Genomic DNA, 14598 nt, shown 5'->3' with positions numbered 1-14598 from the left:
TACCTAGGAACTGGTCACCCAAATATTTCATTCTTCTGAAGTGAGCTCTATTAAAAACCAACCTTGTTAAAGGTTACATGAATATTTTAAGTGCGACCTTGTTAGAGAGTTTTAATTGAAGATCAGCTAGACCTTATTACTCCCTGACATATCTGACGAGTGGCCTACTCTAAAGGACTTACACAAATTAGTATTGATTGTTACCATATAGGATTTCAAAGACTTGTTAGGCCCACTTGGTTAACTTCTACTACAATGGTAAGAAAATAAAAATGAAATGATTTGTTAGGTTTTAACACTACATAATTCTTGTTTATATCTCTGCTTTGCTCTTTTGATCTCTTTCCTAGCTGATTCACACACTTCACACTTCAACTTAGTGCTACTTCTACTTGATCTTCATAGTAATGCTCTTCTCACTTCACCTTCCATCTTCTTCTTCAAATTTAACAACATTCAACAATGATCAACAACAATCAACAACAAGAAACATCTTGTTCATCCCTTTAATTAGATAAAGTTTTCCATTCCACCATATTTTTCCACTTAATTACAATTGTAGATCTATATAATCTTCACATTCATTAATTCAAGAAATAAACTTCCTCCTTGAAATTTGTACTCCATTTTAAATTGATAATCTTCTCCATTAGATCTTATTTGAATTACTCAAGTTGTTAATTCCATAACTAACTTTTTCCTTATCTTTTAAATTTCTTTATCATTCTCAATTTAATCTTGTATAAACTTGCTCTTCATGTTAATTCTTGGTGATCATTACAATTCACATGGTCGATATTTGACTCGGTTCACACTCAAATTACTTGATTAACACTAAACTTGAACACTTCTTTCTCAAATGCTCAGTGACAAATGCAATAGCTTAGTTAATACTATATTCCTTCATTTGTTGACCAAATTGTATTGCATATACATATTTCTTAAGATCATGTAAAGAAATCAAACCAATAGTATACTATTAGATTTTAACTCATTCAAGTGCCCATTGAATACCATACACTTATCAACACTCTAATTCGTCATACTTTCTTCAAATCCTCTTTGTCAATCAAATGATATTGTAGTCTATAGAATTAGAACAATGTTTAACCAACTAAGGCTTGACATCAATGACATCATAACAACTAATATGACTCTTGCACATATATTAAATTTTTTATCAATTGGGACTAACAATCTCCCCCTTTGGCATTGATGAAAATACATAAATGTAAAATTTTATATTACAAAATATTACATCATAAGATAATCAAATGTATGTATTGACAATGATACAACTCTTCATCTCTCTAACTTGATTCGAGTTCTCTACAAAAAATTTAGCATTTCTAACTCAATGTCCACTTCAAAAAATTCTCCCCCTTTGGGTGTACTTTACATTTTTTTAGCATCATCGTCATACCAACATCTCCCCCTTAGTATATCATCTCTTAGAATACTTATCTTTGCCAATAATCTTCATACTTGTCATTCTCATTTTATCTTACTAATATTCCTTTCTTACAAATTATCTCCTTTCATATCAAACTCTCTCCCCCTCTGATAACAATGCCAAAGGTAGCTATAAGTTCCAATCTGAAGCTTATAAAATCTTTTAGTTATGCCTTGTACCTTGCATGTACTTATTACAACAGATTCATTATAGTCTCTTTCACAACTTCACAAAATTGTCGCTAAGGAGTGATATTTTGCATCAACACCAGAAATATATATATATATATATATATATATATATATAGGTCAGTGCAAGAAGTTGGGTCTCACTTTTGGCCAAAAAGTGGAAGTGTTTTTCCTGTTTTTGAAATTTTTTGTCAATTGATGTCAAAATTTGAGGTATTTAGCAATTGAATATTAAAAAACTTTAGAAATAAAATTTTTTAGTGTTTGAAATCTAGTTTTTTGAATATGTAATTTATTTGTGCACCCATATGATAGATTATTTTTTTGGTATGGATCTTTAAAAACCACTTTTTCAAAATGCCTGTTTCAGGACCATACCATGCTCGTGTACAGACACCATAATTTGACACAAATAAATGAATTTTTGCAAATCCTTTTAAAGGGAGTTACCTAATACACCTAAGATTGATGACAATATTTTTTCTTAATTTTTAATTGAATAATTTTATTATTATTAATTATTAATTGGCTATAAAGGTAAATTTTGAAACCTCGCGTGTACAGACCACATAATTTGATCAAAATCTCACTTTTTTCAAATTTTTTTTTTTTTTAACATCAAAAGAATTGTATGTAGATTGATGACATATGTATTAATTTAAGAAAAAATATAAAATAAAAAAGTTATTAAAGTTTTAGTGAATGTCTCTTTTTAACGTTTAGGAGATAGTTTTGATTAATAAATAATGGAAAAATAAAAAATAAATGAACAACACTATAAAATTTACATTTTTGAAATCAGAATAGCAAGACCTATAATGGGTTTTTGTCTCCTCAAAAAATTCAATAGGAATGACTATAAAAAAGTTACGACAATACCAAAAATTATCGATTAAATGCCTTAAAAAAAAAAGGAGCACAAAGGCATGGCTTGGTGGGACCAAGCTTATGCCATGCCTTTCCCCAAGGAAAAACCCCATGCAAAAGTCAGGAGCCATACCAAATTCTCGCTCATGTCTCACGAATCGAGCACCCGATTGCTTTGAACCGTTATACCAACTTTTTGAAAATTGAGTACCTAATTCTTTTAAAAATTAGGTACCCAATTTATAAATGGATACTCGATTTTTAAGAAATCGGGTACCTATTTTTGATGTACCCGTTGGGTCCCAAAAGCTGCCCGACCGACCCAATTTCAATGATTGAAATGATTGAACAACAATTTCGACCTGCAACACCGAATTTCGTCATGCTTATTCTATTTTCTTGTCCTCTTATACAGTTTGCAGGCTACTGATTCAAATTCAAAATTGGTGCAAATATGGGATCAAAACAATGAAGAAAGAAGAAAGCAAGAGTTCTGATAGATGAGGAGATTGCAACAAATAAAGAGAATGAAGCACAACGTCAACGAGAGAGAAGATAGAGAATTAGAAACTTGAACAATGTTTCAAAGGAGAAAGACATTCAGGATACCATGATGGATGAAGATGTCAAATAAGAGAACCCAATACAAGAAAATTCAGGTGCACATTCTAATCATGCGTTCAATACAGGTGTGTCTCGAAACCCTCAAATTTTCTCTCGTGATGAAATTGGTGATTTTTTAGAAGTAGGTTACGATTTAAACGATTTAGATTTTCTTCATGAGAAGCAATTTTCAAAACATCATGCACAGAAAACTCCAATTGAAATGCTTGCCCTAAAAGAAATGCCAAGAAAATTTGAAAATGATATTCAAATCTCAAATAACAGTGAAAATAGTAAAGTGTCTGAAAATAAAAATTGCATGAATGTAGACATAGAAACACCAACTACTGAACAAACATGTCAGGATGATAGTAAAGTGTCTGAACATAATTTTCATATTCCTAATGATTTGTTAGATAATCTTGAGGGATTGGTTTCATGGAGACAAATTAGGACACATGCTAATAGATTGTATAGGCATTTTTTTTATAATAAGAAATTTGGGTTTCAATGTCAACTAATGTTGCGACTAATTAAAATGTCTAAAATGTGAAAAGTAATGAGAAGGTTAGGAATGTATGCAAAAACCAAGAATAAAAATGAGTCTTTAAAACAAGTTGTATCCACTATTGCTAGTGCCTTTGATGTTATCGAAAAGAGAAGTCGGTCTAAAGATAAGAATGTAACACGACGAGCAATAACAATAGCTTTAGTTAACAAATCAACATCTGACAAAAGATTGATTACCAACATAAGTGGATATCTTAATGTGAATCGTAAGACTTTAGAAAGAGCTATAAAGAGAAGGGTTAACTTTGAATGTGATCCAACGAATATTTTATGGACTTCTAGTGGTAGACTCTCGAGATGTGATATGAAACTTACTAGTGAAATCAAAAGTTTGATTGAAAATTTTTGGCATGATAATACAAGAGTATCACCTATTTCAAGAGATGTTCTTAAATTGAGAATTGGGTCAAAAATACGTGATCTACATCCTAAACACCTTTTGGACATGACTCAAACTGAATTGTTTAAAAAATTTGTAGATGGTAAGGTATTAAATATTACCATTAGTCAAAGATCTTTTGAAAAGTGTAAACCATGGTATGTAAGGATTAACAAGGAAATAATCACATGTTGTTGTAAAACTCATATTCAATTTCGTTACCATTATGATGTATTTCAATCTATACATGGTACCATGCATAGTAAAGAAATGTTGCAAGAATGTGGTATGAAAACACAACCTCAAACTATAAAAGATTTCATATCAGGTTTGTTTTGTAAGCCACCTAATGATCAATACTTTCTTTTCAATGCATGTCTTTCTAGCACATGTGATATGTGCGGCAATATTTCTTTATTAGATGAATGTTTCCATGAAAATGCTTTGACTACTTTTGGACAACAATTAGTTGAGGTAAAAAGATTCAAAACTATTGAATATCCTTTGAAGGATGGGAAGTTTGGAAGAAGGTGTGATCTAGTTACGGATAAAGTTAGTTGCCATGCATTTATGGATGAGTTTAAGAGTGTGATCATACCAAAATATGTTAAACACTCTCAATATTCTAGATGGCTTGATGGACAATTTTGCATATGTAAGAATACATTTCCAATTGGTACTATACTTTCAGTTGTTGACTTTGCGGAGAACTACATGCTTGCACCGCAAGAAGAGGTATAACCACAATATTACAATTCAGTGCAAGTAACAACTTATGTTCATATAGTTTATAGGCATGCACCTGATAGTACAGAGGAGGATTGAAAAATGTTCATAGAGTACCATTTTTATTTAAGTGATAAGAAACTCCATTCATTTGAGTTTGTCCAATATTGTTTCAAGGTCTTTTATGATAATTTAAAAGAGAGACAAATTCAAATGACACAACATTGGATATGGTCAGATGATTGCATAGGACAATTCAAGAATGCTAGAATGTTCTATTGGTTGAGTAGGACACATAAGCAAACTAACATCCAACATGTGTGGATTTTTTTTGAGGCTAGACATGGTAAAGGAGAACATGATGGTGTTGGTGCATGTGTGAAGAAAGCCCTTATTAAAGAGCAATTAAAATTTGAGGAAAAACCTACATTCAAAAATGCACATGAGATTGTTGAATGGTGTAACAAATATTTATACACGGGATCAAGTCAAAACTCTACAATCAAATGTTTCTTCTACCTAGTTGAAGAAAATAATATCCCGTCAAGATATGATTGTGATACAATTAGTGGTTCAGCTAAATGGCATTCATTTAGGAGTTCAGATTCTAACACTTGGACTATATGGATTAGGGAGCTTTCTTGTTTTTGTCAATTTTGTCTTGTAGGTGAATGAGAAGAATGTGAGAATATAGAATGGGTTGAAGATTGTCAACAAAGATCATTAGCACCTACTGACACGCATTTTGAAGATGATATAGTAAATGAAGGCTAGAGTGTTACTTTTGCATCAGAAGACTATAATCATATTTTAGACCTCATAGAACCTAGTATGCACAATTTAATTAGATTTTTTTGTGATCTCATGCTTCAATTTATATAATTTGCATATGTACATGAGTGATTAAAGTGTTTCTATACTTTATCTTATCTTGTAGGACATGTTTGTGTTGTTATTGCACCTAGTGCTAATGATGAACATACTAAGTATTGGCTAGCTAGATGTGTGGAACCTAAGAAAAAAATGACATGTCATCAAGTAGATAATGATGGTTTTGAGTATCCAATCGGGTCTATTGTTGTAGCTAGCACTTGGCTACGTAGATACCTAACAAGAAGAAATGGTTTGCCAGCATTTGAAGACTACCAAACCGAAAAGAAGATTTTACACGATTCTCATTTGGTTGTGGCAACAAATATCAAATTAGAAAGATACAAAGGGAGACCCACCAATAAGGTATTATGGACAATTTCAATGGACAAGCACAAGACAATCATAGATACATTGCAAAAGATAGAGGATGCAGATGGTACTGTGGGATGACTACATTTAAATCAAACACATGTAAGTTTTTTCATTATTGTATTATTTTTATATATATGTACTTATATAATTTAATTATATGTATGTTTGTGTTGTCAATACCAATTTAGAGAACTTATATACCTCTTATTTAGGTCTCAATTACAATTTATACAAATTTAAATGTTAAAGTGGATCAAACATCAAAATCTTGTGCAATTTAACATAGTAAGTACATACAAATTACACATATATATTTACATAGTTCAAATACCTTGAATATTAATTTATGTGTTTATTAACATGTGTGTTTTTGTTTTACATTTTTATTTTATAGGACCTCATTTGAAGAGATGTGTTCAACCAATTTTATGTTTCAAATGAGTTCAGTGAACTATAAATATATCATTGACATTGTCTTACATATATTGTGAAATATGTTGTACAAACTAATTCAAAAATGAGAGTTTACTTCTATTTGAAAGTTAAAGGTATGTGCACTTGATAAATTATTATAAATTAATTGTCAATTTAAGTAATGACCTCCTATTTTGTTCCATTACTTTTACATTCAAGCATGTTTAAATTAATGTTTGTTTGAAGTTTCAAATTACTATTGATTGTAATATTAAAACCAAGTCACTTGCACATGATAATTTAAAGATCATTACTCATTGTATTCATTGTATTGATTATATCTTTCATTACCAAACAACACATTAAGATCACTTATGATGTACATTGTTAGGTATGTTATCCATACATGTGTGTCTTAAGGGGAAATGGGAGTCCTAATAAGTCATTATGTTTGTTATAGGTTATGATAGGTATTCATATGTTTACTACCACATAATAGGTCTTATTAGGTGATAATGAATCTTACATTACCAAAAAACACATTAAGATCACTTATGATACATTGTTAGGTACATTATCAATACATTTTTTAATCGAGTAGGTCAATTTTATTTGTATGAATCTCAATGCATAAATTTCATGTGATATTTATCCAATAATGCTCTATAGATAGTTAAAATTATTGTTCATCTTGCATATATTTTTACAAAATGTGTCATATGTTCATGAATAAAATATGTCAGAATAAAGAAAATGGTTTGAATATACTTAAAACATGGTGAAACATAGTAATATATGTACTAGATACACAAGCATGATAAAAAATCGTAAAAAATAGTACATGGTCTAACATACAGTTTTAACTATCCTAACACAAAGTGTACATACATCATAAATAATATATATACATCATAAAAACACAATCTATAGGTGCCAACAAGACCTAATCTATCTGATCAAATGTCCTCTTTGCTTCATGCAAAGAGGACTGAGATGGATCATCATGTGTAATATGAGTCGTCTTATCATGTCAGACACCCTATGAGGTAGATGTATCACCCTGTGTAACATGAGGCACGTCTCATCATGTACTTGTTTAATTGAAATGGGTCTCAAAATCTAGCTTGCAAATAAATTAAATATTCACTACATAATAAAATAAATTATACCACACGAGATGGGTGTCCCACAGTAACGGGAGGAAGTGCACTATCAAAACTACCAAATGTAGTAGTGGTGAGGTCCTGTAATTTACAATACATACATTTTTTTAATTTGATTTTAGAGCATAATGAACTATACATTATGTACATAAATCACAATATTGACCTCAAATGATGATGTAGGTACCTCCATCTAGCTAAGTCCTGTGCTCTCGGCAACACTTGTGGTGACGTAGTCCTAAAATTATGGATACATAAATGTTTAGTCAAAATTAAATATACATGAATAATTACAAAGTACCTAATTTCTACACTACATTTTTTATACACTATAAATTAAACATGTATATATAATGTATATATCATACCTGAGTGGTAGCTAATGTCACAGATGTGTCTACAGGTATGCTAGCATGATAATCATAAGATGGAATCGAAAATAGACTATACTGAGGCCTGTATGGATGAGTATGATATCCATGCTCCTGTTCGTAAAATTAAAACACAAACTATATATACATGTGAGTCAAAATTGTTCAGATTATAAGTTAATAATAATGTACATACATAAAACTAATACAAATTATTTTTCTTTAGTCAAAAGTTCATACCGCATGTATTTGAGGTTGTTATCTCAATAATTAGTTTATCTCTAAGATTTTTGGTCTTTCGAATAAGGGCATCCAATTTTTCAAAAGGAGACGAAGATCACCAAGGAAGCTCTCAAAAAGTTTCCTAAGAAGGAAGATTGGAAGAACACACTAATCAAGATAGGAAATTTCTTTTCAAATAAGAAAATTAAGCCTATTTGGCACTAAGTGATTAGTTGTGTTAGAGCCTACATAACCTTGGATGGTAGGAAGAAAAGGGTCCATTGCTTTAATTTTGTTTTCTTAAATCACTTTTTGTATGGAGACAAGACCAGTTTCACCTAATACATTTTGAATTCTATGTATCGTAGCTTAACCAATTGCAAGAAGAAGGCTTCCCTCCCTATGTTACATGAAGGCCGTGCCCATGATCTTTCACAAACTATTATAAGGCTTGTATCCTATCCCTTTTTCTGAAGGTTTAAAAAGATAGAAAGTCTAACCCCACTTCAATAAAGGCCAAAACCCTTGTGTCAAATAAGAAAAAAAAATCATTGATAGTGAGGAAGATTCTAGAACTAGTGACCTGAGGAGGATGATTTAGCATCTAATGACCTGAAAGATTATAGGGTTTTAGTCAATTTATGGGAAGGCATTGAAGATAGAATGGAGACTAGGGATGAAATTGATGATGTCTTGCTAGTGAAGAAACCTAAATCACAAGAGGATAACCCTAGTGCGAGCTTGGAGAAATTGACTCAAGATACTCAAGGTTTATGTTCTTACAATCTGAGTAAGGATGTCAAAAATTTGATTGCAATCATTGTCAGCTACTCTACCTCTGACTTTGAAGAACCCTCACCTAGAAAAATAAGGGAAAAAAGAGGAGAATTTGTCTTACACCTGTAATGGGACACCCAGGAATGCCCAAAAGCTGAACCAAGGCTGAAATCATATTAATGCTGAGAATGCTACAATCAATTACAAAGAGATGTATTCCAAAGGCAAAACCCTGAGGGAATGACATCTAGAATGTTAGAACAAAGAATGAACGTCCTCTATTGCCAAAAGAAGGGAGTGTGATTCACACATCCAAGCTCTTATCAAATGCAAGTCATAATCATCCAATGATCAGCAATGCGACTTTCATCCCTATTTATCCTTTTCTTCATCCTTCTAGAAGGAACTAAAACATTAATTAATTGCAAGAGATAGAAGCTTCCTCCTTCCAATAATTAATGCATACCCTAGAAATTCCTCCCTGGCAATAATTAATTAAATCACGAGAGGCTTTCATCCTTCCAATAATTAATACATATCCTAGAAGCTACTCCCTTTTAATTAATAATTTAATTAATTAAAAACAAAGTCACCTTATAATTTTCAATTGAATGACTTTATAAGAAATTAATTTAATTTCTTCTTATCCTCCACTTAGACTTTGGAGAACATGAAGGCCAAAAGATGGGATCATTACACACCCAGCTAGTGCTGAGAAAATTAAAGAAAAAATGGAGTCCATTGATGCCTTTGATTTTTGGGTTCTTAATGAAATTATTTCTCTAAAGATGGCACTCAATGAGTTGCAAAGGGACCTCAATAAGGAAGTGCATAACAAAAAGGAGGAGGATGTTCCTTGTCAGTTGAGAGAAGTCAAAAGGGTTATTAATGATAGTGATAGGAAGATTCAATCCTTGGTTCAAAAGATGTTATTAAACCAGGAGAGGGAAGGTATTGAGCTGAAAATTGATCTCACTTGGGATGAGAAGAGTGAGAACATCCAAAGCCTTGGAAAAAGGACCCACTAAAGACTCAACAAAAAGAAGATCAAGGATGGTTTCAAGATCATGGAGGGAGTGCTCGAGGTCACTGACATCGAGATTGCCAAAGTTTTCAAAGCGTTGGCTTAGGTGCCTTTCTAGTTTTGTGTTGTTTTGTTGGTTTGCTTCTTTAGTTAGCTTTTGTTGGTTGTTGGTTTTGGGAGCTAGGTACATTAATATATATTATTTTTCCAACAAAGAATTTTGTTAGGACTCTTAAATATTTAACTTAATTGTTTCGACTTTTGGGTTTTAGGTCCATGTAAAACATGTTTTTACCTTTATTTAAAAACAAAAATTAGTAAAAAGAAAAGATTAATGGAGTGAAATTTCTCATATAGTGTACTAACATCAATATTACTCATTTCTAACCAATTATCACAAAATATAACATAAGAAATTCTAAACATGTTTATCACTAATATTTTTATAGATACAATATTACCTTTCGACAAGTACTAAAACTCTAAATACTTTAATAAATAAATAAAAATATTTTTTGTTAAAATGAATTTAAGAGAAAATAATAATAATCTATTATTTCAATTTCCTAATTAAAAATAATTTAATTTGTAATACAACAAAGTTTACATTATGAAATTATAAAATTCTTAGGCATCTATTGTAAGATTATTTTTTATATTACTAAATATAATCCTATTTGAAAAGATTATAGGGAAACTCAAATAGAATCTCTTATTATGATAAGACTTCTTTAAAAATGAGACATAATAAAATCCTATATATTTGCTAAAAATTTAAAAACGAACTCTACCTTTGTGAGATACATTTATCTTATCATTTTGTCTTTTTCCATACATCATTATACATACCAATTTTCATATAGAAGTTCATGAATTGAAAACAATAATAAAAATTATTATTGAAGGGTACGAGGTTTTTTTTCAAAATCATAAACTAGAATAAATCAATAGTTCCTTGGGTTAATTATGTTGAGGACCATAGGTAATTTATTTGAGCATAATGGGGATAATTTTTTATTCACATCTACCAATGAAAGTGGGTAAGTAATGTGGAATTAAGATCATAGCTTAGCCAACAAACTTTATATATATAATATGTTTGACCATAGGCTATAGAAAATGCATCAATCATTTTAAAGTGATACCATATTCTTCAAGTATTGTAACCTTGGGGTTTAAAGTTGAATTATTTGGCCTTCTCAACATCTACAATCAAAAGTACAAGTACAATCAATTTCCATGCAACTTCAAATTATTTCTATTTAGCTATTTCAAATTAAAAAAATTAAAATAAAATAAAATAGAAGAAAACAAATGTTTTTGGCATGACTTGAAATCTTCTCTAGTAAGTCTCTCTTCATCAATGAGTCAACTTGTGGCTGAGGGGGTTGTCAATAGCTTCAAAATATCAGGTAGTCCATCTCCCAATTTCCTCAACATTATCATTATTAATGAGCTTTCTGATTGTGTTTCTTTTTTATGTGTTGAGGCCAACCTATGAAAGAAGGCCATATTCCTATCTCCCTCCAAGAGCCACTAAATCCTGGATCTTTGTTTCTAGAAGTCTTCCTCTCTTTCAATCACTTGATTCCATTTCCTTCTCTACCTTTTTTGCTCTTCATGGGTAGTAATTGAAAGATCTCCTCTTGTCATGCATGCTTAAAGTTCCTCAAACTTACTTTCAATTTCTTTTTTCTACTTAAAGATATCTCCAAAGGAGGTTTTATTCGAAGTAATCACCTCCCTAATGATCTCAAGCCTCACTATGTAGAATATGTAATAGTCCCCTATATTTGAGTATCCCACAAGTTGTTAACACAATTGCAGAAATGAGGATGTGAGTGCCACATGATCTGATAGAGGAAAGGTTTCCTCTTGGGATGGGTGTTGGATATCTCGTTAAATAAAAACATAGAATGGGCTGAGATTGATCTTGAGAAGCCATGTAGTGAGGTATAAGGAAAAATATCCTAATCAGTTGAGAGAAGCACCCTGTCATGTCTAACTTGAATAAGGTTGCTTCCTAGATATTTGTTATACCAAGTAAACTAGACTCCATGTAACTCTACAAAAATGAGGTCATTCCTACTAAGAAATCCCTCCAAGCCCTGCATACTCTTCAAGACATCATCAAGGTCGCCCATCTTTTATGAGGAATATAAGGGGGTAATGAAATCCCCACCACAAATGCATCTAGCTCCTTTCCAACTATTCATGCACACTGAGGCTTACCCCCAAACTTGATGTCTCCTCCCTGGTGTTAGAAGCATACAAATTTAGGAGCACTTGGCAATTATTTATCTCCCTACGATTCAATCTATTAGGATTCCACATTGTGGTTATCCCCCCTGATGCATTAGTAGCTTCACTATAAACATACTTAGCCCTATGCCACATGTAGTTAGCGATCTTATCAAAAATTTCTTTCTTCATTTTAACATCTTAAATAAGGATAATATCTAACTTATGATTATTGATCATAGTTTTCAAAGAAAACACTTTCCATGGGATATTTAGGCCCCTAATATTCCATGAAATGAATTTCATTTCCTACCTCTTTGGATGTCTTCCAAGGGTTTTTACCTCCCATGATAAATATCATAGAAAGTTACCTTTTTTCTTGCCACTCTTTTTGGTGGTCCTCAACCTCTTCTCTTTGAGCCCACATATGCTTTAGGTTGACCATGCACCTTCTCTTTGGGTTCTTGTCAGCCCTCATCCACCATCAGTGGGGAGGCAAGGACTGAGGATATCAAATCCTCTATACATGGGAGGGAAACCATCAAGGTACCCTTAAGAGAGGAACAACTCATCCATATTTCCTTCGACAAGCCTTCTATCTGTAACAGTTGAGGATCTTTTCTTAGTGGATCTTTTCCAAGTGCTTTAGGGTAGGGGACTAAGGGCCCCTCCCCACCATGGTATCCTCCTAAAATTCACCATCCTCCAAATATTCTCTAGTATCTTCCATATTTTTCTCTGTTGGGGAGAGAATTTTTAGCAGATGCTCTGTTGTTGCGATCTTCACCATCAAGGTGGTCTTTATTTCCTTTTCTACCACAAAAAGAAGGGTAGGGACATGGCTCGTCCCTGACAAACAGCCTTGAATATCTTACAATGCCCTCCCTTCTTTGATAAATTCCTTCCCATTGTCATCATCTTGGGCCATCCCCAATGAACCCGCATGGACATCTTTTGATGCATTCCCTTCTTGAGCAGTTTCCTTCCCATTGTTAGTTTCATCCTTATTCACATAAGGTTTACATTCTATGACTATGTTGCCATGTTTCTTACACCTTTGGTAGTATAGTTCAGCATTTTCATAACTAATAACTTGCTTCCAAGTCCCCCATTTAGATTTTAAAGCAATACTACTTGGAAGGGTTTTGTTAACCACCACATTTAGACAAAGCTTGACAAATCCTAACTAGGACTTGTCAAGGGTGACCACATCCACTTTAATGAAGTGACCAAAGGAATCCCCATCCATTTGAAAAAATTATCATCCCAAAACTCCAAAGGTAGACCAGGTAGTCTAACCCAGACCAGGGCCATCCACTAAAGATTATCACTAGGGTTGAAGCTAGGTTTGCATTTGGCTAATACTAGATTGTGTTTGTCGAGTCTCCATGTTCTCGCCAATACTTGGTTTCTATCATCCCGATTGGAAAATTTGAATAGGACCAAAGATCCCACCATGGCCTCAACCTCAACATAACCCTTCAATTTCCATCTATTAGAAACCCATTTTCTCACCATGTCAATGTTAGATCTATAAGATAGAAACCTACTAACCAGGCTTAGTGAAAATCCTTTCATAATATTGTGAACCATCGAATCTAGTAGATGAATTTTTGGCCTAGTATCCCAATGAAATATAGATAGAAGATCCCTAGGTAAGGAATGCAGGTCCAAGTATTCCACCAACACACCTTTCCAACTCTACTTTGGGATCAACGTATATCCATCCTTCTCCAAACTATTCGTGGGCCCAATATTCTAAAGAAATGCCAAGTCATCTAGCAATTCTAGGGACCCCTCAAAAGTGAACTGCCTATCACCTGAAATCTCCATAGCATCGAGATGCACCCCATTGGATTTTCCAACTAGAGGTCAAGGCAAACCACCTAGTTAGAAGGGGCTAAATTTTCTAGTGTTGAAACCACCATGAATAGTTAGCTATGTTATCCTATTAGATTGATTTTGTTCATCAATTTATGAATTTGAGGACATATAGATGACATGGGTAAATGGATATATGTAGTTGTTGAAGTGTCATGTTATTCTTTTCTAATAGATTTGGCTAATTTGCCACAAGCTAAATTATATGTTATTGAGGCTAGCATAGTGAGGATCTTAAACTTGATCATTAGTTTATAAGATCAATGTGTTTATCTATTTTGATATATATGAGGCATGATGTGAATCCTATGTATGAGACTATAATATAATTAGAGGCTTGAATTATTTGAAAATAGTGACAAGTGATGAAGTATACTGATTTTGTTCTATGTGTGTAAATAGAACTCCTATTGCATTTGTAGATGTAAAAATCTAGAATTTGATGTAGGTTATTTATTTTAGAAGATTGGTTAA

This window comes from Cupressus sempervirens, chromosome 7 (assembly GCF_028749045.1).
Source record: "Cupressus sempervirens isolate cs-2001-9-10 chromosome 7, ASM2874904v1, whole genome shotgun sequence".
In the NCBI taxonomy this organism is placed as follows: Eukaryota; Viridiplantae; Streptophyta; class Pinopsida; order Cupressales; family Cupressaceae; genus Cupressus; species Cupressus sempervirens.
Note: the sequence above shows the minus strand (reverse complement) of the source record.